This window comes from Bubalus bubalis, chromosome 2, assembly GCF_019923935.1.
Source record: "Bubalus bubalis isolate 160015118507 breed Murrah chromosome 2, NDDB_SH_1, whole genome shotgun sequence".
Lineage (NCBI taxonomy): Eukaryota > Metazoa > Chordata > Mammalia > Artiodactyla > Bovidae > Bubalus > Bubalus bubalis.
In genome coordinates, this window is record NC_059158.1 from 82,292,631 (window position 1) to 82,317,841 (window position 25,211).

General features: G+C 39.7%; 1 protein-coding gene and 1 non-coding gene across 5 annotated transcripts in view; one reads left to right on the forward strand and one right to left on the reverse strand.

Moving 5' to 3' along the window:
- The first annotated feature begins 540 nt into the window (after positions 1 to 540).
- Positions 541 to 25,211, forward strand: part of SCN1A (sodium voltage-gated channel alpha subunit 1) — a 153,851-nt gene continuing 129,180 nt past the window's right edge. For 2 of the 4 annotated variants that reach the window (XM_044934431.1, XM_025275670.2), the window contains exon 1: positions 648 to 927. The gene's annotated coding sequence lies outside the window, so the exon portion shown is untranslated. Of the gene's footprint in view, positions 928 to 25,211 lie in introns of all 4 variants that reach the window. The other 2 variants (XM_025275667.2, XM_006065127.3) reach the window with 2 other exon arrangements.
- Positions 13,130 to 13,236, reverse strand: LOC112583025. The gene has a single exon (XR_003107391.1). It is a non-coding gene; the product is annotated as a U6 spliceosomal RNA (small nuclear RNA).

Here is a 25,211-nt window from a genome sequence, read left to right on the forward strand (position 1 = left end):
TGGAAATATATTGCAGTAAAAGATAATAGAACCATAGACAGAATGGGAGTATAATCTTGTTTAACAACAAATAAAGGTGGGGGAATGCAAGTTCTCAGAGAGTTCAGGGACTTGCTCAAAGGCACACACTCATGAGGACTGAGCTTGTAGTAACACAACTTCGCACTCAGATCTCTTCACTATAATACAGAACCTGCTGTTAAAACACCATGTTAAAAATGAGAAAAAATTTCAAGTAGATCCCCATTGGAAAGCCATTCATCTGTCATAAATGACCTCCTAATTTTCTTCTAGGAATAAAAAAGACAAAGTTTTATTCACAGGTTATGTAAAAGATTCATAGTAAGAATAAAGTAATACTTTTGAACAAAAATAAAACGCAAAAACAACACAAAAGTCATTTGTTGGACTTGAAAATAGCTATATTTAGTTTTAAAATTTTTCGTCTTTGAGTCATTAGTTATTTGATAGGGAAATTAGAAATGAAGAGCAATCAGACAAAGCAATCGTGAGAGATCAAAGGGTAGAGGGAAATGAGGCTGAGAGAAAAGAGGCTGAAAAAGACCACAGAATTCTGGCTGGTAAAAAAATATTTAATGTTTGACCACTAGATGGCGATGTAATGTAAGGTGCTACCTCGACTTTTTTTTTTTAAACAAGCTATTTGCTGATTTGTATTAGGTACCATAGAGTGAGGCGAGGATGAAGCCGAGAGGATACTGCAGAGGTCTCTGGTGCATGTGTGTATGTGTGCGTGTGTGTGTGTTTGTGTGTGTGTGTCCTGCCACAGTGAGACTGCAGTCCCCGTAAATACTTGGTCACCTTTGCAAGAAAGAATCAGAACAATTGCAACTGAAGGCACGTTATCATCTGGTCTTTGGAAGATGCTGTTCCTCATTGCAGATGGGTAATTTTCCTTTTTATCAGGTAAGCCATCTGCTTATATCGTCGCGATCTTAGGCATGTTCATTCCAGTTATTCTTTTGAGGAGACCGTGGAAATACAGTTCGGGCAGAGCAGGAAGTCCATTTTTGTATGTGAATTCGGACCGACGGGTCCCCCTCCTCCCTCTCTTCTCCTCCCCTTCTCCTCCCCTTCCCTTCCCCCCTCCTCTCTCCACCTTCCACGAACTGAAATCAGGTTTGTTTTGCAGTTCAGCATTTTGATACAAGATGGGATTCTTTGGCCTGAAATAGCTTGGCACCTGGCCAGCTCTTTCCTTTGCTACCCTCCATCCTTTTCAAGGTCTCCCTTTGAAGCCCCCTCCTCCTTCACCGGTGCTTTAGAACTGGATAAGCGGAGCTGTTAATAGAGGTCATAGTGTTCCTAAGGATGGAGCAAAAATTAGATCTCAAGTTAACCCCACAAGAAGAAAGCCAGCAGCGGGGACCGCGGCTGGAACCCAGCACTGCAGGGATCTGAGCCTCCTCGGCAGAGGCTGGGCTTCTGAGGAGAAATGCCGCCTACCTTGGGCCAGAGCAGGACAAGGATTTATTCTTTGTAACTCTGATTGAGCATGGTAATAAAGGAGCTGGAGGGTAGTGAAGAAGCCCTTCTTCCTGGAATGCCAAATGGGGAAGGTTGACTTACTTTTAATTACACAGAGGTCACTAGCAGCAGTGATACTGCAGATCCTGTTCAGTCCTCCGTGTGAACCGTGTTGCTTTTACAGACAGCACAAGAAAAGGTCTCTGGGTGGACTGGAGGCTTTTTCAAAGATCCTTGTTATCATGGATCCCCTCTCTCCTACCTGTTTGAGGTATTTGTTTAAAGACAGTCCCCCACCCCCACCACATTTACTTCCCATATTTCTTTTTGTTCCCTTCAGTGACTCTGTGACCGTTGTCACTCCTCTTTAGCAAATGAGTCCAAAAGAGAGTGGTGGTAGTTGCTTTTTCACATGTCCCAGGAAAGGATTAAAGCCAAAGCCGGGTAACATCCTCTCCATATGTGCATGAGACTCAATATTTCTGAGGCGCTGTAGCAAACTTGCAAATTGCCAAACGCTGTTGCTATCACACCTGTAAAATGTGGCTTCTTTTTTCTATGGATTTTCAGGTTCACGTGGTATTTCTGATGTGTTAGTGTAGTAACAGAACATATTTCCCCATTAAGCACTTTCAATCATCCCAAGAGGCTGATGCCAAGCAGAAATAGGAAAATTCCATGCTGAGGTTGGCTATCCCTGCTTTCATTTCTGTCCTCCAGAGCAGTGGGTCGCTTACCTTTCCTGTTTGCTACAATATCTGGCACACCAGGGTGATGCAACTTGGAACTCCTGCATGCACACCAGGGTCTCACACTTTTCCCCTCATCTCTGCATTTGGGAAGCCCAATAACTTTGGTGGAACACTCCTTTAAGCCTCTCCTTTGCGGTGGCTGCTTCTGTAACTGCCCTCAGGCCATCGCATCCCTCTTGCAGGGGTAGTGTTGCAGTTTAGGCTTTCCTCCACAAAGCTTCTTGAAGAGATTTTTAGATGGTGTCTATTTTAGGAACAGAATGTGTAGACAGAATGGATGGCCACTGAGATTTATGGGAAAACAATTTTATGGAGAGGATGAGGTAACCTTGTAACAGAGCTGGTTATATCACATAAACTGAGCAAAGGAATTTGTTTTCATGAAATTGACTGCAGCTCAGTTTTATGGCTTTTTTTCTTTCTTCCCTCTGCACATTGTTGGCCTGTTGTTTTCAAATACCTTTTTAAGCATAGCTAGTACTTATCAGTATTTTTACATACTGATAAAAATAATATGTTGGATTTTGCTGTCAATATTGATAGTCTCTGTTTACATGGCCCCCCATGCTGAGTTATTTGGCATCTGGAGACTCAATTATTAGGACTATTTCCCTTTAAGGCATGGTCGTCGAGAGGTTTTCTCCATCTGCGAAGTGAAGGGAAAGGCACAATTGGAGGCCTAATTAGTTATACCATACCCCAGAAGGCACTGGGTATCTCATCTAGGATTCAGCTTTACCAACCAGAGGTACCAGGGGCAAAGAGACAGACCAGAGACACAGAAGAAAACTATTGCCACCAACACACGAAATTAAAACTCTAGAATCCAAAGGAGTCCAGTAAGAACTGTGCTAGTTCTGAAATTGCATACCTCAAACTGGGACTTAAACCCAACCAAATCTCTGACTGGAACTTGAACCCATGGTCTTTTAACTGAGAACAAGGTTTCAGGATTTAATGAAGCTCAGGTTGTTGAAGTTTCATTGCAGAGAGAATTCAGTGAGAGACAAAGTGATAGGTGAGAAATGGATTTATTTAGAGAGAAACACACTCCACAGACAGAGTATAGGCCATTTCAGAAGGCAAGAGCTGCCTCGAAACATTGATTAGTTAGTTTTTAGTTCTTGGGTAATTTCATAGGCTAATGGGTAGGAGGATTATTCCAACTATTTGGGGCAAGGGTGCAGATTTCCAGGAATTGGGCTACCGCCCACTTTTTGGCCTTTTGTTGGCCATGGAACTGTCATGGTGCCTGTGGATGTATCATTTAGCTTGCTGATGTGTTGCAATGAGCATATACTGAGGCTCAAAGTCTGGTGGAAGTTGACTTGTCTGCCGTCTTGGATTTTGGATTTATTTGGTTCTAATCAGTTTCTGTCATCTCCTTGGGCTATGTCATTCTTTTAAAGTTTGTGCCCTGCCCCCTTCACTCCTATTTTAGTTCCTTGTGTAGAGGGTACTGTCTGGGAACCAGAGATTCAGAGAGCAATAACGGAAGAGCATCTTCTTTGGATGTTGCAGACAAGGAAGGGAAAAATTGGGGTTCCTTTAGAGTTACCTCTAGGACAATACAGACCAAGCAGTCCTCATAAATTTATATTGGTATATAACGAAGCGAAAATGAAAGACTTCCCTGGTGACTGAGACTGTAAAGGATCTGCCTGCAATGCAGGAGAACAGAGTTCAATCCCTGAATGGGGAAGATCCCCTGGAGAAGGGGATGGTTATCCACTCCAGTAATCTTGCCTGGAGAATTACATGGACAGAGAGAGGAGCTTGGTGGGCTATAGTCCATGGGGGAAAACACAAGAAATATTGGTTTATTATATAGGAGATATACATATTTTGCATATTCTTACATTATTTATGTGTTTCTTCTCTGTATTCTTCTCACACAGAGGAGCATCCTTGTAAAAATTACCCTAGGGTGTCACACAAGGTATTAGTTTCCTCCTGGTTAGTTGGAGAGGCTGAACTCATCTCTGCCTCCCTGTAAATACCGAGAGCGCGTGCCAGATGTCCCAGCTCCCTCGGGTGGGAGAGGAGAGGAGGGAGAGTGTATAGGGAGGCTGGAAACTAAGACTCAGTCATGGGACTAGGATCTGTCAAGTAATCACTTCCCTTTGAAATTCTGAGTAGTCACTGAAGCACGTTTCACAGATCAGTTTAGATGGTACTGCCTTAGGGTAGGAATGGGGAAGAGATTCTCAGAGCGGCTATAGTCAGGGGAGAAAAAAAAAAACTGAGCCAAATCTCCCCAAACTGTCCCAAACTGTGCTTTCCCAACTTTCTCTTTTGTCCAGGTTCTCATTTAGTAATTATTTTATTTAACAAAGATATGCAGCGTTTACTCTTTTGTTGCTGAGTGTGTTCAGTTGTGTCTGACTCTTTGTGGCCCCATGGACTGTAGCCTGCCAGGCTCCTCTGTCATTGGAATTTTCCAGGCAAGAATACTAGAGTGGGTTGCCACTTCCTACTCCAGGGGATCTTCTTAACCCAGGGATCAGGCAGATTCTTTACCACTGTATCACCTGGGAAGCCCCAGCATTTACCAGCCACTATTCTAAGCAGCACCTCAAAATATTTTCTCATTGAATTCTGTGAATTTTCTCATTGAATCACCAGTTTATGGATGAGGAAACCAAGGAAGCACAGGGAGGTTAACTTGCCCTGAGCTTGTTTGCAGATGGTAGAGCCCAAACTTGAAACCAGGCTATCTGGCTGCTGGATCTGTGCTCCTGGCTGCAGAATAAGGATAAGTATATCACCCATGTGATGGTAGAATGAGGGCTTAGCCCACATAGTAGAGACTCTGGTTGCTGGCATCTGTACATGGCAGCTATAATTTATCCCTTTTCTTACATACCAAACTTTCAAAATACTTTGGTTTAGAGTAATTCTCTGTATCTACTTCATTTTTTCATTTTTTAAAAATGTGCCTTTCTGTACTATTGGAGAATCCCTATTCTAGGTGCTGAATATGGTAAATAAAATTCTTGCCCACATGGTGATTGCAGTCTAAAGATGGAGTTAGTAGACAAATCAGTGTGTGATGAAATAATAGCAAATACATGTTCTTTGAAAGAAAAAAAAAAAAAGGCAGTGTGAGCCACAGGATAAAAGGAGCATGTAGAGACAAAAAACAATGTTTGAGAGGTGCAGAAAATAATTTTTATCTGAAGGAGGTGAGAGAAGAGCATTCTGGGAAGAGAAGTCCCAAAGAGCAGAGTGCCTGGCAGATATAAGGAATGGCACCTGTCTTGTGAGGGATTGGAGTGCAGAAGAAATGGAAGGAAATGCGGCTAGATCTGTGGAGTCTTAATGAGCATGCTTAGGGCTCTAATTGTCCCTGGCCTTTATAAAAAAAAAAAAAAAAAAAAGAAAGTCAAGGAACAATGTCAAGTCAATATAAGTCCTATATTTAATGATAACAAGTTACTAGGTTAAAAAAAAAGACTAAATTGAATCATTTATATACACACACAAAGTTTTAATAATGTGTAAAGTTCTGTGAAGAATCCTATAGTTCCTAGTATGCAGTGAAATTGGCTCAAAAATATTTAAAAGACTCTTTGATGGAAAAAAAAAATGAGATTATCGGTTAGATTGCTATAAACTATTTTTCACTTTCATGCATTGGAGAAGGAAATGGCAACCCACTCCAGTGTTCTTGCCTGGAGAATCCCAGGGACGGGGGAGCCTGGTGGGCTGCCGTCTATGGGGTCACACAGAGTCGGACACGACTGAAGTGACTTAGCATAGCATAGCATAGCATCTGTTAAAATAAAAAGCATCCCTTGTCATCTAGTCAGTTTTGCTTGCACTTCAGGACGTCCCCCCTGAAATGACCAAATTGAGGAGATGTGGCCTGGGAGTAGACATAAACCAAATCAGTATGTCCCCTAGAGGGGTCACAACACAGTAGGTATTCAGAGAGTTTTAACAAATCTTTTTCTGCACGTGAATTCATACTAACGTGATATTAAAATAATACAGTAAAACATAAGTATCCACTCTCATGTTTATCTGGTTTTTCCTGTGGTCATGTATGGATGTGAGAGTTGGACTGTGAAGAAGGCTGAGCGCCGAAGAATTGATGCTTTTGAACTGTGGTGTTGGAGAAGACTCTTGAGAGTCCCTTGGACTGTAAGGAGATCCAGCCAGTCCATTCTGAAGGAGATCAGCCCTGGGATTTCTTTGGAAGGAATGATGCTAAAGCTGAAACTCCAATACTTTGGCCACCTCATGCGAAGAGTTGACTCATTGGAAAAGACTCTGATGCTGGGAGGGAACGGGGGCAAGAGGAGAAGGGGACGACAGAGGATGAGATGGCTGGATGGCATCACCAACTCGATGGACATGAGTCTGAGTGAACTCTGGGAGTTGGTGATGGACAGGGAGGCCTGGCATGCTGCGATTCATGGGGTGGCAAAGAGTCGGACACGACTGAGCGACTGATCTGATCTCATGTTTATCTACATTAAAGCGTTTGTTGGTATATTTGTGTCAAAGTTCACTTTCTAATGGTTTACCTTTTTATATTTGTTCCCACTCTCTCAGTTACCTGCTAACATTGTAGTTCCTTTCAGAAAATGTGTGTTTCTCTTCTTAGCATGAAGTGAAAGTGAAGTCGCTCAATTGTGTCCAACTCTTTGTGACCCCATGGACTGTAGCCTATCAGGATCCTCTGTCCATGGGATTTTCCAGGCGAGAGTGCTGGAGTGGATTGCCATTTCCTTCTCCAGGGCATCTTCCCAACCCAGGGATTGAACCCAGGTCTCTCGCGTTGCAGGCAGACGCTTTACCGTCTGAGCCACCAGGGAAGCCCCTTCTTAGCATAAACCTTGCTTTTTAGTTTATCACTGTAAGTCGTATAAAACCCTTTGTCTCTTCCTTCTTTGAAGCTCTCTGTATAACCGTGGCTTTAATTTTTGGTGATGTGTCTATAATCTTTGGCTTTAATATTTTCTTTTGTCATTTGTGTTTTTTATGTCGTATATTAGAAACCACTGCCTAATCCAAGGTCATGAAAATTTACGTCTCTTTTTCTTCTGAGTCTTTTTGTTTTATCTCTTGTATTTAGGGATCCATTTTGAGTCAGATCTTGTCTATAACATGAGGTAGGGGCCAACTTAATTCTTCTTTGTGTTTCCATCCAATTGTCCCAGTATCATTTTTTGAAAGACTATTTTTTCCCCACTGAATTTTGTTGTTAATGCTGTTGGTCCATATTTAAGTGCATCCATGTTTTTAGCATACAATTAGCAATGATTTGATACCTTGGGTACTAGGGGCAACTTTTTTCTTCCAGAAAAATGCAGTAAGATTCTCCCTTCTGGAAAATTCATACAACTTTAAAGTATGAGAAAATTGGCCTCTATCTTCTTAACTGTTACACACTTTTTTGGCCTAACTTTATGTCAAGTTTTTATATTATAAAAATTTTTTATAATTTATAAAATTATAAATTTTATTATAATTTAACACATACTCATTTGTGACTCGATTGGAAATGTAAGGCAATGTTGTGCAGTTCAGCAATGAGCTAACATTTTTGGAGAAAAGTTACTAGTTATTTCTAAAAAATATCTCTACTATATTGCACATGCTCTCCCAAATTCAGACAAACATTATCTATATAATATATGTTACTAGTTATCGTTTGCTTCCTAAACGCCACTGAGAGGAAAACGTTGAACTAGAGATAGAAGTGAGTCTTTAAAATAAGGTTGACAGTTGTGTGAGTTGGCTGAGGCTTCTGTGTAATGAAATACCACAGACGTGATGTCGGAAACAACATACATTTATTTCTCACAGTTCTAGAGGGAGAAGTTCAAGAGCAAGGTCTCTGCAGGTTTGTTTTCTTCTGATGTCTCTGCCTGACTTGTGGCTGGCAACCTTCTCGTGTGTATTTGTGTGCATCCTTAGTGTCTCTTTTTGTGTCCATACTTCTCTTTATAAAACACAAGTCAGATTATAATAGAAGCCACCTAATAGCCTCATTTTAATCTGATCGCTTCTTTAAAGACCCTATTTCCAGCTGAATTTTGAAAGGGTCACAATTCAGTCCATAGTAGTTGTCTTTGGCTACGCTTATGACTGCTAAAATAATGAACAAAGATGATTGAAACTGACAGTCATTTTTTTATTGTCAAATTGTTGTTAATGGTAGTCTTTCATTATTCATGCTTTCTTCCCACTGAATAATAAGGAGCCGTCTATGTTTTTGTTGATAGTCAAATAAAGGCAATTAATTAGGCTTGCATTTAAAGAGGCATGATGAATAACAAAGTCTACAGAAGCAAAATGGTGGTGACATTGATTCCGCTCATACACCTGTAATGCTCTTTTTATAATCTCTGATAAATTTACTAAGCCAAGGCTCTTGTTTCAATGAGAAAAGTGACAAAAAGGGATATAAAACATGAGGTATTCATGAGACACTTATAAATAAAATAATTTCCAAGTGTTTCAACTAACCTCGGTCTCAGTTGGGACACAACTGGAAATGACAATGTAAGTATATCAGTAACGTCATGGGAAGTTATTAGAGCTCACAGCGGGAGGGGTAGGTAAAATCTAGAAACTGGAAATGACAAGAGTAAGGAAAATTATGACAGCCCCGATTTTGGACTTTTGGTGGTTTTTGTAACAAGCTGTTATCTCCTGGGATGATTGACGTCAACTGTTTCCAGGCTTTTTTTTTTTTTTTTTAATACAGTCAGCTTTATGATTAAAATTCCAGGAAGTGAGAATCTGAATGGTCACTTTGGGACTATGAATCTTTCCCTTTTGTTAAGGGTGAACTGGACCCTTGACTGATCATTCCTCCAATCTATTCCCCTTTTAAGAAGAGTAATTCCACCAAACAAAACTGAAAACAGTCTACATACACAATGTAAGAAGAAAGAGTAAATAAATCATGGTTCATGCAAATAATGAGATCTTGTGGAGCTATTAAACATAATATTTCAAGGAGCATTTTTACTTCTATGCAAAATTGTTCAGGATATAATGCTACATGAAAAAGTACTGTGCATAGGTATCATATATACCTAGTATGATCTCAATGGAAGACAGAAAACAAAAAAAGCATATTTGCTTAGAGAAAAAAAAAACAACTGGAAATAATGTAATAGTTTCTCCAGTTTATGGGATTGCAACTTCAATTTCCTTTTTAAAAATAAAACATTAAATCTTATTTTTCTAATAACAAAATTAGTGCATGCTAATTATATAAAGCAAAAAAGAAAGTATTAAATAATAAAGGATAAAATAGCCCCTACAATTCTACATATGCAGAATTATTAGTGTTAATAATTTATTTTACTTATCAAAGTGTTTTTTTGGTACAAATTCTCTAAAATAAGCATGTGTTACTTTAAAAGTCAGCATAAAAGTTAGCATACATTATTTTTCAAATGGAACTGAATTAGCCTTTTGTACAAAGGTATTTATTATATCACTAGTAAAAATAGTTAACTCAAAGTTATTAAGGAAACAGTTGAATATATGAATAATTTATCAGCCCAAAACTCCTCTATAATAATATTGTAACTTTTTGGAAAATTTGTAACAAGTATATAACCATTGGGAAAGGATCTAACATAATGTTAATTTTGGAATTTCAGAAGGGTGTTGTTCTGTAAATTGTGTAATTTGGTAATTTAACTTCTCCCTGTAGAATTCAGCAAACTTTGGGGAAAGTTGTCTTACATACATGGAACATCTCCTGTTTGCACTGGGTTGTTTTAGTAAGAACTGACCTCAGATTGAGAATGACAACAACAAAAATTTCTAAATACTGATATGTATTAATATATAAATTCTTAGCCGTTTAGAATAAAACTCATCAAATTGGGAAGAATCAAGTTACAAGTTTAACATCATTACCAAATCCAATGATGGCAAGATTAAACAAGCAGTTTATACTATTGAGCCAGAGGTGGCAGGATGGAGCACTGAAAGTAATTATTTGTATTTGTTGCATTTGGAGATGTGAAATTATTTATGTTGAAGGTGTGGGAGGATTATGTGTGAAGAGGAATAGATGGTTAATGACAAGTCTTAGATAACAGTATCTAGATTGTTTTAAAGCAAATATTAATAATTAAAAATTAAATATTAATATTGAATAAAAAGAAACTAGAGTTCAATGTTTCTAAGTATATATTCAAAGAGGAGGAAAAACTAAGAATTCTGTCACATAAAATATTTCTGTCTAAGAAATTCAGTGGATTTGAAAATCCTGGAAAGAGTTACTTTGAGACTTGACAAATGCTCTCAGGCAGCAGTTTTGATATTACCCTGGAATGTGATATGCCATTTACAAAGGCCAGATATTTTGGGCTATGTCTATCAGTGTGTTGGTACAAAACCAAAGAGGCAACAGGCTGGTTTCAGGTCTAGAGTACCATAATTTCTGTGCTGCTTGGGTCTTGAAGTTTCAGGTTTCAGGTGATTTGAGGAGTCTGGAAGATTGCACACCAATGTTTAAGGCATTTAGAAGATTATATATCAGCAAACTATATGAATGAAGACAAGAGTTTCCTTTGAAGAAATTTGAAAAAGGAAGTTTGAACATAGTTAAGTTACATAGAAATCAGTAAGAAAAGAACAGAAGAGGGTGATCTCTATATAACTCTTTTTATAAGATGACAAAAAATGGAATCTCAGCTCAGATCTCTTTTCTCTGGAGCCAAAACTTACTCTCCTTTGCTCTCACTTTTTTTTTCTTTTTGTTTTTAACTAATTTTTACTGGAATATAGTTGCTTTACAATGTTGTATGTTTTTCTACTGTACAGCAAAGTGAATCAGCTATACATATATTCCCACTTTTTTGGATTTCTTTTTCTTCTCATTTAGGTCTTCCCTGGTAGCTCAGCAGTGAAGAATCTGCCTGTCATGCAGAAGATGCAGGTTCGATCCCTGGGTCAGGAAGATCCCCTGGAGAAGGAAATGGCAACCCACTCTAGTATTCTTCCTGAAGAAACCATAGACAGAGAAGCCTGGCAGGCTACAACCCATGGGGTGGCAAGAAGTGAAGTGAAGTCACTCAGTCGTGTTCGACTCTTTGCGACCCCATGGAGAGTAGCCTACCAGGCTCTGCCGTCCATGGGATTTTCAAGGCAAGAATACTAGAGTGGGCTGCCATTTCATTCTCCAGGGGATCTTCCCAACCCAGGGATCGAACCCAAGTCTCCTGCATTGCAGACAGACGCTTTACCATCTGAGCCCCCAGGAGTGTCTAAACCACCACCATTCATTTAAGTCACCGCTGAACATTGAGTAGGGTTCCCTGAGCAGTACAGTGTTTTCTTATTCAGTTCAGTTCAGTTCAGTCGCTCAGTCGTGTCCGACTCTTTGCGACCCCATGAATCGCAGCTTGCCAGGCCTCCCTGTCCATCACCAACTCCCGGAGTTTACTCAGACTAACGTCCATCAAGTCAGTGATGCCATCCAGCCATCTCATCCTCTGTCGTCCCCTTCTCCTCCTGCCCCCAGTCCCTCCCAGCATCAGAGTCTTTTCCAATGAGTCAACTCTTCGCATGAGGTGGCCAAAGTACTGGAGTTTCAGCTTCCGCATCATTCCCTCCAAAGAAATCCCAGGGCTGATCTCCTTCAGAATGGACTGGTTGGATCTCCTTGCAGTCCAAGGGACTCTCAAGAGTTTTCTCCAACACCACAGTTCAAAAGCATCAATTCTTCGGTGCTCAGCTTTCTTCACAGTCCAACACTCACATCCATACATGACCACAGGAAAAACCATAGCCTTGACTAGACGGACCTTTGTTGGCAAAGTAATGTCTCTGCTTTTGAATATGCTATCTAGGTTGGTCATAACTTTCCTTCCAAGGAGTAAGCGTCTTTTAATTTCATGGCTGCAGTCACCATCTGCAGTGATTTTGGAGCCCCAAAAAATAAAGTCTGACACTGTTTCCCCATCTATTTCCCATGAAGTGATGGGACCAGACGCCATGATCTTCGTTTTCTGAATGTGGAGCTTTAAGCCAACGTTTTCACTTTCCTCTTTCACTTTCATCAAGAGGCTTTTTAGTTCCTCTTCACTTTCTGCCATAAGAGTGGTGTCATCTGCATATCTGAGGTTATTGATATTTCTCCTGGGAATCTTGATTCCAGCTTGTGCTTCTTCCAGCCCAGCATTTCTCATGATGTACTCTGCATAGAAGTTAAATAAGCAGGGTGACAATGTTTTCTTATTAGTTACCTATATTATACAGAGTAGTGTATGTATGTCAATCCCAATCGCTCAGTTCATCCCACTCCCATTTCCCTCCTTGATGTCCATGTATTTGTTCTCTGTCTGTGTCTCTATTTCTGTTTTGCAAATAAGATCATCAAAACCATCTTTCTAGATTTCACATATGTGTTATACAGTATTTTTTTAATGACTTATTTCATTCTGTATGGCAGTACAAATGACCCAACTTTGTTCCATTCTATGGCTAAGTAATCCATTTTATCTATGTATTATAACTTCTTTATCCATTTTGCTGTTGATGGACATTTAGGTTGTTTGCATGCCCTAGCTATTGTAAATAGTGCTGCAATGAACATTGGGGTTCATGTGTCTTTTTGAATTATAGTTTTTCTCTGGTTATATCCCTAATAGTGGGATTTCTGGGTCGTATGGTAGTTCCATTTTTAGTTTTTTAAAGAACCTCCATACTGTTCTCCATAGTGGCTATGCCAATTTACATTCCCACCAACAGTGCAAAAGTGTTCTCTTTTCTCAACACCTTCTCCGGCATTTATTGTTTGTAGATTTTTTATGATGGCCATTTTGACTGGTGTAAGGTGATACCTCATTGTAGTTTTGATTTGCCTTTCTGTAATAATTAGTGCTGTTGAGCATCTTTTCATGTGTAAAAATGTGGAACCCTTCATGAATTTGTGTGTCCTCCTTGCAAAGGGGTGATGCTAATCTTCTCTGTATCAGTCCAGTTTTAGTATACTTGCTGCTGAAGTGAGCAATCTTTTTTTTTTTTTTTTTTTTTCCCATTCCTGGGCATTTTGTTTTACCCTTGAATTTTGCATTTAATTTTTAACTCTCCTTCCACTCATGGGTTATATGAAAATATTTCCACAGTTGTATTCTCAGTTTGTTCAGAGCTTGTGATGTGTACACGCATGCTAAGTCACTTTAGTCATGTCCAACTCCTTGTGACCCTATGGACTATAGCCCACTAGGCTCCTCTGTCCATGGAATTCTCCAGGCAAGAATACTGGAGTGGGTTGCCATGCCCTCCTTCAGGGGATCATCCCAGCCCAGGGATTGAACCCACATCTCTTACATCTCCTGCATCGGAAGAGAGATTCTTATTACTGGTGCCACCTGGGAAGCCCCTTTGATGCATATAGAATGTAATCCCAAAAATGGAAATATTGTGTAGAGCGAGTGCAGAGAAAAAGAGAGCAAGCTGGGCAGTCAGGCAAAGAAAAGGAAATTTATTAGAGGGAAACGAGGTGACTAGCCCTTAAGGAGAACCAACATCCTCTTTCTGATAGGGTCTCTCTTATACACCGCCAATGAAAAATTATCTGAAGGGATGGTTAATTTTTAACCTATAGCTGAGTCCTGCGGTCACATAGCCAGAGGTCTGGCATCCAGTGGTCTCGTAGCCTTGAGAAGGTAGGTGCCAGCGGGAGAACAGAATGTCATTTGGGCAATTTGGTCTGTCTCAAGGGTCACTGTGACTTAATCCTTTGTTTGCAAGGTCAATATAATGAGCCATTTTAACAATAAGTCCCCGTGTAAGCCTTATCAAATTGTTAACATGACTTTGGTTATTTTCAAAATGTAGCCCACAAACCTCCTTGAGTTCTCTTGAAACCTTTTAGGGAGTCCTCAGGGCAAAAGTATTTCAGAATAGTTTAGAACATTTTTTGCCTTTTTCACTGTATTGATTATTGCACTTAGGGTCAAAAGCAATTAAAACTCTTAGCCTTAACAATTATCAAAACAGTGGCACCAAACTGTACTTGTGGTCGCTGTAGTCTTCACTACCATTCACCCCCAGTAAAAACAAGTAAGTAAATAAGTAAAATTAAAAACCAGATTTACTGCAAAAATATCTTTGATGAAGCAGGAAAAAGTATAAATTCTATTTCACCTAGACACATAAATAAGTGCACCTGTTTTTTTTTTAATGTTATTTGTGCTGAAATGGGAAGTATGCATACAAAATAGTTTCCACAAACAAAAGTGTGATGATGGTTGACTCAAAAAAATAATAAATAAAACACTTGTGCAATTACTCGGGGTTGCAAGCTGAATTAGCTGATTTTCTATGGAACACCATTTTTACTTGAAAGAATCACTGACAAATTGTGGTTATTTAGACTTGGCTATCTGGCAGATGACTTTTTGAAATTGAGTGAAATGAGCCTGTCATTTCAAGAAAAAATAATTTACTGTATTTGTTACCAAGGATAACATTTGAACATTTGAGAGAAAAATTAGAATTTTGGAAAACTTGTATCTCCACCATAAGTTCAATAGCTTCAAAACAAAGAATTTTCTGATGTGATGAATGATGGTATTCACATTTCAAAGATCTGCATAACTCATTCAAGCAATATTTTACAAATGAACAGTGGATAATGATACAAAATCAGACACAGATATTCAAAGTGCAAGATAAACCAACAGATTTAAATGTAGCACAATACAAGTTCATTGATACATCTTCAGATTCTATTTGTCTAGTTTTGCTAAACTTTCAAAAAAGACTATTTCTAAGACTCTATTATTGAATATGTATTGAAATATATATTGTTGATGTTAAGTCGCTCAGTCGTGTCCAACTCTTTGCTACCCCATGGACTGCAGCACACCAGGCTTCCCTTCCTGTACCATCTCCCAGAGCTTGCTCAAACTCATGTCCACTGAATCAGTGATCCATCCAACCATCTCATCCTCTGTCATCCCCTTCTCCTCCTGCCTTCTATCTTTCCCAGCATCAGGGTTTTTTCCAAGGAGTCAGTTCTTCACATCAGGTGGCCAAAGTATTGGAGCTTGAGCTTTAACATCAGTCCTTCCAATGAATATTCAGAGTTGATTTCCTTTAGGATTGACTAGTTTGATCTTGCTATACAAGGGATTCCCAAGAGTCTTCTTTAGCACCACAATTCAAAATTATAAATTCTTCAGCGCTCAGCCTTCTTTATGGTCCTGCTCTCACATCCACACATGACTACTGGAAGACCATAGCTGTGACTAGATGGACCTTTGTTGGCAAAGTAGTGTCTCTGCTTTTAATATATATTCAATATATTGAATGTATATTGAAAAGGCTGTTGAAAAATTTAAACTCCATATACATGTGAGGCCAGATTTTCATCACCCAAAATGTAAAGTATAATAGATTGAATGCAGAAGCAGATTTAAGAATCTAGACATTAAGCCAAAATTAAAGAGATTTGAAAATTTATAAAATAAGACAATAAAATAATTAAAATAAAATAACTTTTAAAAGTAAATTGAAAAAATTCAGTAGATTTTCTTTTAGAGCTATGATTATTTTTCACCTGAAATATTATTTTAACATATTATTGTTTCTTACTGATTTTTATAAATTAATTTTTTAATGATTTCTCTTTTAATTTCCAATAAAGTAAAATGTTAGTATAAAGTTATGACCAAACTAGACAGCATATTAAAAAGCAGAGACATTACTTTGCCAACAAAGGTCCGTCTAGTCAAAGCTATGGTTTTCCAAGTGGTCATGTATGGATGTGAAAGTTGGACTGTGAAGAAAGCTGAGCACCGAAGAATTGATGCTTTTGAACTGTGGTGTTGGAGAAGACTCTTGAGAGTCCCCTGGACTGCAAGGAGATCCAACCAGTCCATTCTAAAGGAGATCAGTCCTCGGTGTTCACTGGAGGGACTGATGTTGGAGCTGAAACTCTTACTTTGGCCACCTCATGGGAAGAACTGACTCATTTGAAAAGACCCTGATGCTGGGAAAGATTGAGGGTGGGAAGAGAAGGGGACAACAGAGGATGAGATGGTTGGATGGCATCGCTGACTCATTGGACATGGGTTTGGGTAGACTCCGGGAGTTAATAATGGACGGGGATGCCTGGCGTGCTGAGGTTCCTGGGGTCACAAAGAGTTGGACACAACGAAGTGACTGAAGTATATAAACAAAAGCTTTTGGAGGTCCTCAATAATATTAACAATAAAGAGGTCCTGAAATCAAAAGTTTATATGACAAGGATGAATTTGATCATTCTTTTTCTATGGTAAATACATTTATGTCTTTTACATTATGGACATGTTTTAGTTGAAACTACTATAATGCAGGTAACTGAGTCCCGGAAGTTATAATGAATAGGAAAATATTTATCACATTATACTAGTGTGTTTTCCATTACTGTGATATGAGCTGCACATATCATCAGTTTAACTCAGTAAGTTCTAATAAATGGAAGAAGTGTTGCAAAGCAAACCAGAGATTATAAAAGAAAAATATTCTGATACTCTTTTTGGATTTTCAACATCTCTCAACTAAAACAATGTAAAATTTTTCTATTGGTCTTTTTTTCATATACACATCTTTCCTACTTAAACCTCCCTCCCCTCCACACTAGTAACCTTTCTAACAGGCACATCAAGACTCCACTGTTTAAAAGTATTAGTGACATCCAGGGATAAAAGCTCAGTTTATTCAGGATGACTGGCTCCTGTAAGCTGTTGAGGTTTGTCTCTTCTCTATGGTCTATCTACTCTACCATGTGCCCCCCAGATATACTGCATTTCTGTGCATATCTGAACTGTTTTTGTCTCCTGACCTTTGCTGCTGCTGCGTTCTCTGCCTGAAAAGCCATGATCTCTTCTTCCCTCAAGAACGACTCATTTCCTTTCTGTGCTCTGGCTGTGCCTGGAACAGACTTCCATCCTGGCACCAACTGCAGTTTACTGTGCTTATTTCTTGGCTTCCTTTTCATGTGCTGCACCTTCTCTGCAGCACATTTCGGCCTATTCTCTGATGTAACAGGATCACCACCACTGCCTAGTTCATATGGGGGCACCTAAGTACTCAATAGGGGTTTCCCAGCTGGTGTTAGTGGTAAAAGATCCCAATCTGCCTCCCAATGCAGGAGACACAAGAGACGCAGGTTCAACTCCTGGTGGGGAAGATCCCCTGGAGGAGGAAAATGGCAACCCACTCCAGTATTCTTGCCTAAAGAATTCCATGGAGAAGAGAAGCCTGGTAGACTATAGTCCATGGGGTTGCAAAGGGTGGACACAACTGAGAAACTGAGCACGCACGAGCGCACACACACACACACACACACACACACACACACCCTACCTCAGCTGTAAAGAACCTGCCTGCAATGCAGGAGACACAGGAGAAGCAGGTTCAATTCCTGGGTCAAGAAGATCCCCTGGAGTAGGAAATGGCAACCCACTACAGTATTCTTGCCAGGAAATCCCATGAACACAGGAGCCTGGAAAATGAGACAAAACAGAAACATTTCAGGGAAACCTTTATTACCTGACAATTCTATACTTTAAATAATGTTTTTATAAATATATTTATTGGTAAAACTATACTTAAGCACATAATAATCTTAATATTTTTGTGCAAATTCCAAACTCCTATCACAGAGTCCATACATGCTATGATTAAACGCTGTTTTTCAAAGTAACTCTGAATTTTTTTTTCTTATTGTTAACTTTAGTTAAAAATGACTTGATTTAATTCAGAGAAATTTCTTTACTTCCCATTTAATCTGTTGAATTTGTATTTTGTTTTTTGTTTGAGTCAAATTTTTAAAAAAATTATCCAAGGATTATCCTCTTTTAGTTATCAGATCAGATCAGATCAGTCGCTCAGTAGTGTCCGAATCTTTTAGTTATAAAAATCAGTAAAGTTATTATAGAAAACTGCTGCTGCTGCTAAATCGCTTCAGTCGTGTCCGATTCTGTGTGACCCCATGGATGGCCTCCCACCAGGCTCCCCTGTCCCTGGGATTCTCCAGGCAAGAACACTGGAGTGGGTTGCCATTTCCCTCTCCAATGCATGAAAGTGAAAAGTGAAAGTGAAGTCGTTCAGTCGTGTCCGACTCTTTGCGACCCCATGGACTGCAGCCTACCAGGCTCCTCTGTCCATGGGGTTTTTCAGGCAAGAGTACTGGAGTGGGGTGCCATTGCCTTCACTGATAGAAAACTTAGAATATTTTAAAAGCATAAAGACTATAATATTCATAATTTATAATCTGTTGTGTGATTTTTTTTTGCCCACAAGAATAATAATATATTGCTTTTGACACTGTAATATTTTCCTCTAAATAATTTTTATTTTTGTTGTTTTGGGGGAATTTTTTTGTTGTTTCTTAGGGTTCCTATGGTGTCAAAATTTTTTTTAAAAGATCATTTTAAGGGCTCCATAGTATTCCATCACAGAGTTTTACTTTTATTTAATTATTCCAAAAGTTATGGAAATGTTGTTTCTTTCTAATTGGATAATTACTTTTGAGGTAAACTTAACTAACACACTAAAAATATCAAGCATTTTAGAGTTCTGTTAATAATCATCAGATCTTTTGTTGTATAAAATAGAACCATAAAACAGAATTCCCACATTGCCTGTGTAGTGCACACAGGATGAACGTTCAGTCACCAGCACGTACTTGTGGGGCAGACAATTTCAGGTGCGTTGTTTCATGCAGTAGGCTCCTTAGCTTTCACCTTCGGTTGTTCCGGGTCCCCACTGAGGGTAGAGCTTGAAATAGGTTGGTTCACTATTCTTATTCACTCCTCCTCTCACAATTTGTTCAGAATATATCCGTTTGTGTTCATTTTCTCACATTTTCCCTTACTTTCAGAAATAGAGACAAAATAACATAAATATTAACATGGAACAACTACACAAAAACTATTGCACTGTTTGCTTTTTTTTTTTACCACTTTCCAATAGCATATAACACTCTTCTTAGATATTCAGATACAGTTTTAAAGAGATTTAAAGTTCCCATTAAAATATGTCTTTAACAAGTGTATTGAATAATATGAGACTTGAAAGGGAAGTAAGGAAATGGTAATCATTTTACAGTTCTGATTTATCCTTCAATTATGTGTGCATGCTAAGTTGCTTCAGTTGTGTCCAACTCTTTGCGATCCCATGGACTATAGCCCGCAAGGCTCCTCTGTCCATGGGATTTTCCAGGCAAGAATACTGGAGTGGGTTGCCTTTTCCTCCTCCAGGGAAGCTTCCCAAGTCAGGGATCCAAACTTCAACTCTTGTGTCTCCAACATTGCAGGCAGATTCTTTACTACTGAGCCATTGAGGAAGCCTGCTGCTGCTGCTGCTGCTAAGTCACTTCAGTTGTGTCTGGCTCTGTGCGACCCCAGAGATGGCAGCTTACCAGGCTTCCCCGTCCCTGGGATTCTCCAGGCAAGAGTACTGGAGTGGGTTGCCATTTCCTTCTCCAATGCATGACAGTGAAAAGTGAAAGTGAAGTCGCTCACTTGTGTCCGACTCTAACGACCCCATGGACTGCAGCCCACCAGGCTCCTCTGTCCATGGGATTTTCCAGGCAAGAATACTGGAGTGGGTTGCCTTTTCCTCCTCCAGGGGAGCTTCCTGAGTCAGGGATCCAACCTTCAACTCCTATGTCTCCAACATTGCAGGCAGATTCTTTACCACTGAGCCATTGAGGAAGCCTACATAGTACCTTAATCTAATCAATCCACTTTCAAATCCACCAATTCAATACTATTTTATTTGGAGGTACCTGAATATATTTCAGTGTTCCTGCAGCTCCCTTTGGAGGTTTATGCTTTTATGATTATTATCTTCCTGCCAATGTACTACATCTCTTATTTCTCTTTCATTGGCAGGCAGATTCTTTACCACTAGCACCATGTGGGAACCCTTCAACTATATGTAGTTATAGGTTTGATATTGTTAGCAGAGAGTCTGGTTGAGACCCCTCCTCCTGTTAGCCTTGGTTCTTGGTAAGGATGCAAAGAAGAATCTGAGGTCTTACCTGTTGCAAGAGAATTTATTGAAGATAAAGGAAGAGGGAACATCTCAAAAGAGAGGTGGGTCAGTTAAAGGGAAGCAATGACCCTGGAGGGCTGAGGTGTAGAGTTTTTAAGGCAAGCTTATTTGCATAATCCATGGGGTCCATTGACTGAGGATATATAATAAGAGGCTCTACTGTACACATCCTGCACATATTTCAGTCTATTATAATTAGATGTGTCTACTCATGGAATATTTATGAACAGTTAATGAGCCCAATGGCTGCCAAAGTTTACCTAAGTACATGATAGTGTGAGGTGTGCACATGTGCCAGAGGAGGGAAGGTCCCTACAGTCAGCCAGTGGAGGGTTTTTCTGATCCCCTGACTATTTTGGAGTACCGTTGGGGGCTATGTGGGGCAGGGTTGGTAAATAGCTTGGTGGGATTAGGTGGCCATTGGATGTTTAGCTGATGGGGCAGCCTCTTGTTGCTCATGGCAACTTCCTGCCTAGCAATATTATCTAAGAAAGGATCATTCGTATCCTCCATGATGTGGAAGAATCACATCAGATCCCAAAACTAGGGTAACATTACAGTGTTAAAAACAATTTAAGTTTTCATTTTGTCCTCAGTTCAGTCACTCAGTCATGTCCGACTCTTTGCGACCCCATGAATCGCAGCACACCAGGCCTCCCTGTCCATCACCAACTCCCAGAGTTCACTCAGACTCACGTCCATCGAGTCAGTGATGCCATCCAGCCATCTCATCCTCTGTCATCCCCTTCTCCTCCTGCCCCCAATCCCTCCCAGCATCAGAGTCTTTTCCAATGAGTCAACTCTTCGCATCAGGTGGCCAAGTATTGGTGTTTCAGCTTTAGCATCAGTCTTCCACAAAACACCCAGGGCTGATCTCCTTCAGAATGGACTAGTTGGATCTCCTTGCAGTCCAAGGGACTCTCAGGAGTCTTCTCCAACACCACAGTTCAGAAGTATCAATTCTTCGGCACTCAGCTTTCTTCACAGCCCAACTCACACATCCATACATGACTACTGGAAAAACCATAGCCTTGACTAGACGAACCTTTGTTGGCAAAGTAATGTCTCTGCTTTTGAATATGCTATCTAGGCTGGTCATAAAATTCCTTCCAAGAAATAAGTGTCTTTTAATTTCATGGCTGCAGTCACCATCTGCAGTGATTTTGGAGCCCCCCAAAATAGTCTGACACTCTTTCCACTGTTTCCCCATCTATTTCCCATGAAGTGATGGGACCAGATGCCATGATCTTAGTTTTCTGAATGTTGAGCTTTAAGCCAACTTATTCACTCTCCTCTTTCACTTTCATCAAGAGGCTTTTTAGTTCCTCTTCACTTTCTGCCATAAGGGTGGTGTCATCTGCATATCTGAGGTTACTGATATTTCTCCCGGCAATCTTGATTCCAGCTTGTGCTTCTTCCAGCCCAGCGTTTCTCATGATGTATTCTGCATATAAGTTAAATAAGCAGGGTGACAATATACAGCCTTGACGTATTCCTTTTCCTATTTGGAACCAGTCTGTTGTTCCATGTCCGGTTCTAGCTGTTGCTTCCTGACCTGCCCACAAATTTCTCAAGAGGCAGATCAGGTGGTCTGGTATTCCCATCTCTTTCAGAATTTTCCACAGTTTATTGTGATCCACACAGTCAAAGGCTTTGGCATAGTCAATAAAGCAGAAATAGCTGTTTTTCTGGAACTCTCTTGCTTTTTCTATGATCCAGCAGATGTTGGCAATTTGATCTCTGGTTCGTCTGGCTTTTCTAAAACCAGCTTGAACATCAGGAAGTTCATGGTTCACGTATTGCTGAAGCCTGGCTTGGAGAATTTTGAGCATTACTTTACTAGTGTGTGAGATGAGTGCAATTGTGCAGTAGTTTGAGCATTCTTTGGCATTTCCTTTCTTTGGGATTGGAATGAAAACTGACTTTTCCCAGTCCTGTGGCCACTGCTAAGTTTTCCAAATTTGCTGGCATATTGAGTGCAACACTTTCACAGCATCATCTTTCAGGATTTGAAATAGCTCCACTGGAATTCCATCACCTCCACTAGCTTTGTTCATAGTGATGCTTTCTAAGGCCCACTTGACTTCACATTCCAGGATGTCTGGCTCTAGGTGAGTGATCACACCATCATGATTATCTTGGTCGTGAAGATCTTTTTGTACAGTTCTTCTGTGTATTCTTGCCATTTCTTCTTAATGTCTTCTGCTTCTGTTAGGTCCATACCATTTCTGTCCTTTATCGAGCCCATCTTTGCATGAAATGTTCCTTTGGTATCCCTAATTTTCTTGAAGAGATCCCTAGTCTTTCCCATTCTGTTGTTTTCCTCTATTTCTTTGCATTGATCACTGAGGAAGGCTTTCTTATCTCCTCTTGCCATTCTTTGGAACTCTGCATTCAGATGCTTGTATCTTTCCTTTTCTCCTTTGCTTTTTGCTTCTCTTCTTTTCACAGCTATTTGTAAGGCCTCCCCAGACAGCCATTTTGCTTTTTTGCATTTCTTTTCCATGGGGATGGTCTTGATCCCTGTCTTCTGTACAATGTCATGACCTCCGTCCATAGTTCATCAGGGACTCTATATCAGATCTAGTCCCTTAAATCTATTTCTCATTTCCACTATATAATCATAAGGGATTTAATTTAGGTCTTACCTGAATGGTCTAGTGGTTTTCCTTACTTTCTTCAATTTAAGTCTGAATTTGGCAGTTCATGATCTGATTTGGAGTTCATGATCTGAGCCATAGTCAGCTCCCAGTCTTATTTTTGCTGACTGTATAGAGCTTCTCCATCTTTTTTTGCTGCAAAGAATATAATCAATCTGATTTCGGTGTTGACCATCTGGTGATGTCCACATGTAGAGTCTTCTCTTGTGTTGTTGGAAGAGGGTGTTTGCTATGACCAGTGTGTTCTCTTGGAAAAACTCTATTAGCCTTTGCCCTGCTTCATTCTGTACTCCAAGGCCAAATTTGCCTGTTACTCCAGGTGTTTCTTGACTTCCCACTTTTGCATTCCAGTCCCCTATAATGAAAAGGACATCATTTTGGGGTGTTAGTTCTAAAAGGTCTTGTAGGTCTTCATAGAACCATTCAACTTCAGCTTCTTCAGCATTAATGGTTGGGGCATAGACTTGGATTACTGTGAATGAACAGAGATCATTCTGTCATTTTTCAGATTGCAAGTACTGCATTTTGGACTCTCTTGTTGACCATGATGGCTACTCCATTTCTTCTAAGGGATTCCTGCCCACAGTAGTACATATAATGGTCATCTGAGTTAAATTGACCCATTCTAGTCCATTTTTGTTTGCTGATTCCTAGAATGTCAATAATGTCTAGTAATTTATACCCTATAGTGATAAATCTCAGTGTATACATCTAATTCTCAGAGCATAATCTATACATCAGAGCTTTGAAAGAGGTTGTTGTTTTCAAGGTCAGTCAAAATGACCTGAGAAAATTTGCTTTCTTCTCCTGAATTGGTAGTGGTAATAGACACATGGCTTCTCTGGTAGTTCAGTGGTCAAGAACACACCTACCAAAACAGGAGTCTTGAGTTCAATTTCTGGGTTGGGAAGACCCCTGGAAAAGAAAATGGGAACCCACTCCAGTATTCTTGTCTGGGAAATCCCACGGACAAAGAAGCCTGGTGGGCTACAGTAATGAGGTCATAAAGAGTCAGACACGACTTAGCAACTAAACAGTAGACGAGTAGTCACCTTCTTTCTTCCTAGCAGAACTCTGATTCTGTGTAGGTACCACCCTCCTCAGGACATTGAAGGGTCATGAGAAACTGGTCTGTCTCAATTCTCCACCCAGTTCTAGGAGTGGGCTAATTAGCCTAGGGGTGACCTCATTCCCATCATCAATGATTGATTTAGCAATAGACTCGTTATCCCATACTAACTAATGAAATATAAAATGTCTACCATGGGGCTTCTAGAAAAACTCACTTCTCTCCTAAGAAAAAGCCACAAGAAAAGATGGTATTTTTCCTCTGGTGTTGCCTCCCTGGATGTAACACCTTTCACTGCTGCAGACCACCTTACTCAACCATTGCTGAAGGTGGTAGAATAGAGGCTTGAACAGAGCTTGACTTCTTAAGTGAAATTATTGAATGAGCCAACCCTGAAACCGCCTCTTCTACAGACTTTCTTAGTTCAAGCCATCAGTTCAGTTCAATCGCTCAGTCGTGTGCGACTCTTTGTGACCCCAAGGATAGCAGCACGCCAGGCTTCCCTGTCCATCACTAACCCCCAGAGTTTACTCAAACTCATGTCCCTTGAGTCAGTGATGTCATCCAACCATCTCATCCTCTGTCGTCCCCTTCTCCCGCATTCAATCTTTCCCAACATCAGGATCTTTTTAAATGAATCAGCTCTTCACATCAGGTGGCCAAAGTTCAAGCCATCTTGAAGCCAAAAACTCCTTAACCAAAAATTAACAAAAAGAGTGAAATGCTTGGCATATAAAATGTAATGTTATATATTACTATCTAGAATTATTTAAAATTATAGTAAGTTGAGTCCATATCATATTTATGATGAACATATATACTGATTGCTCAATATGATAGACAAGTGCAGGAAACATTGACCAATAACACTGTCTAGACATTGTAAATACTAAATGCTTTAGCATTCATAGTTACTGGGCCTTGGAGTAGAGCAGTCAGGAAGTTGGTCAGCAAGAAATAATTTTCTCAGTCATTCATCCACTTATTATTCACTCACTTTACAAATATGGGTTGAGAGCCTATTATATATAACACTAGATTTCAAGATACCATCTTTTAAGTACTTGAATTCTAAGAAATATAAGCTGGCTATATAAAAAAAATATTTTAAAAACAGAATTCATTGATTCTTTGAGATTCTGAATATATTGCATACCATCTCTAAACCTCAGCATTACTGATCTTAATAAAATCAATATTCTT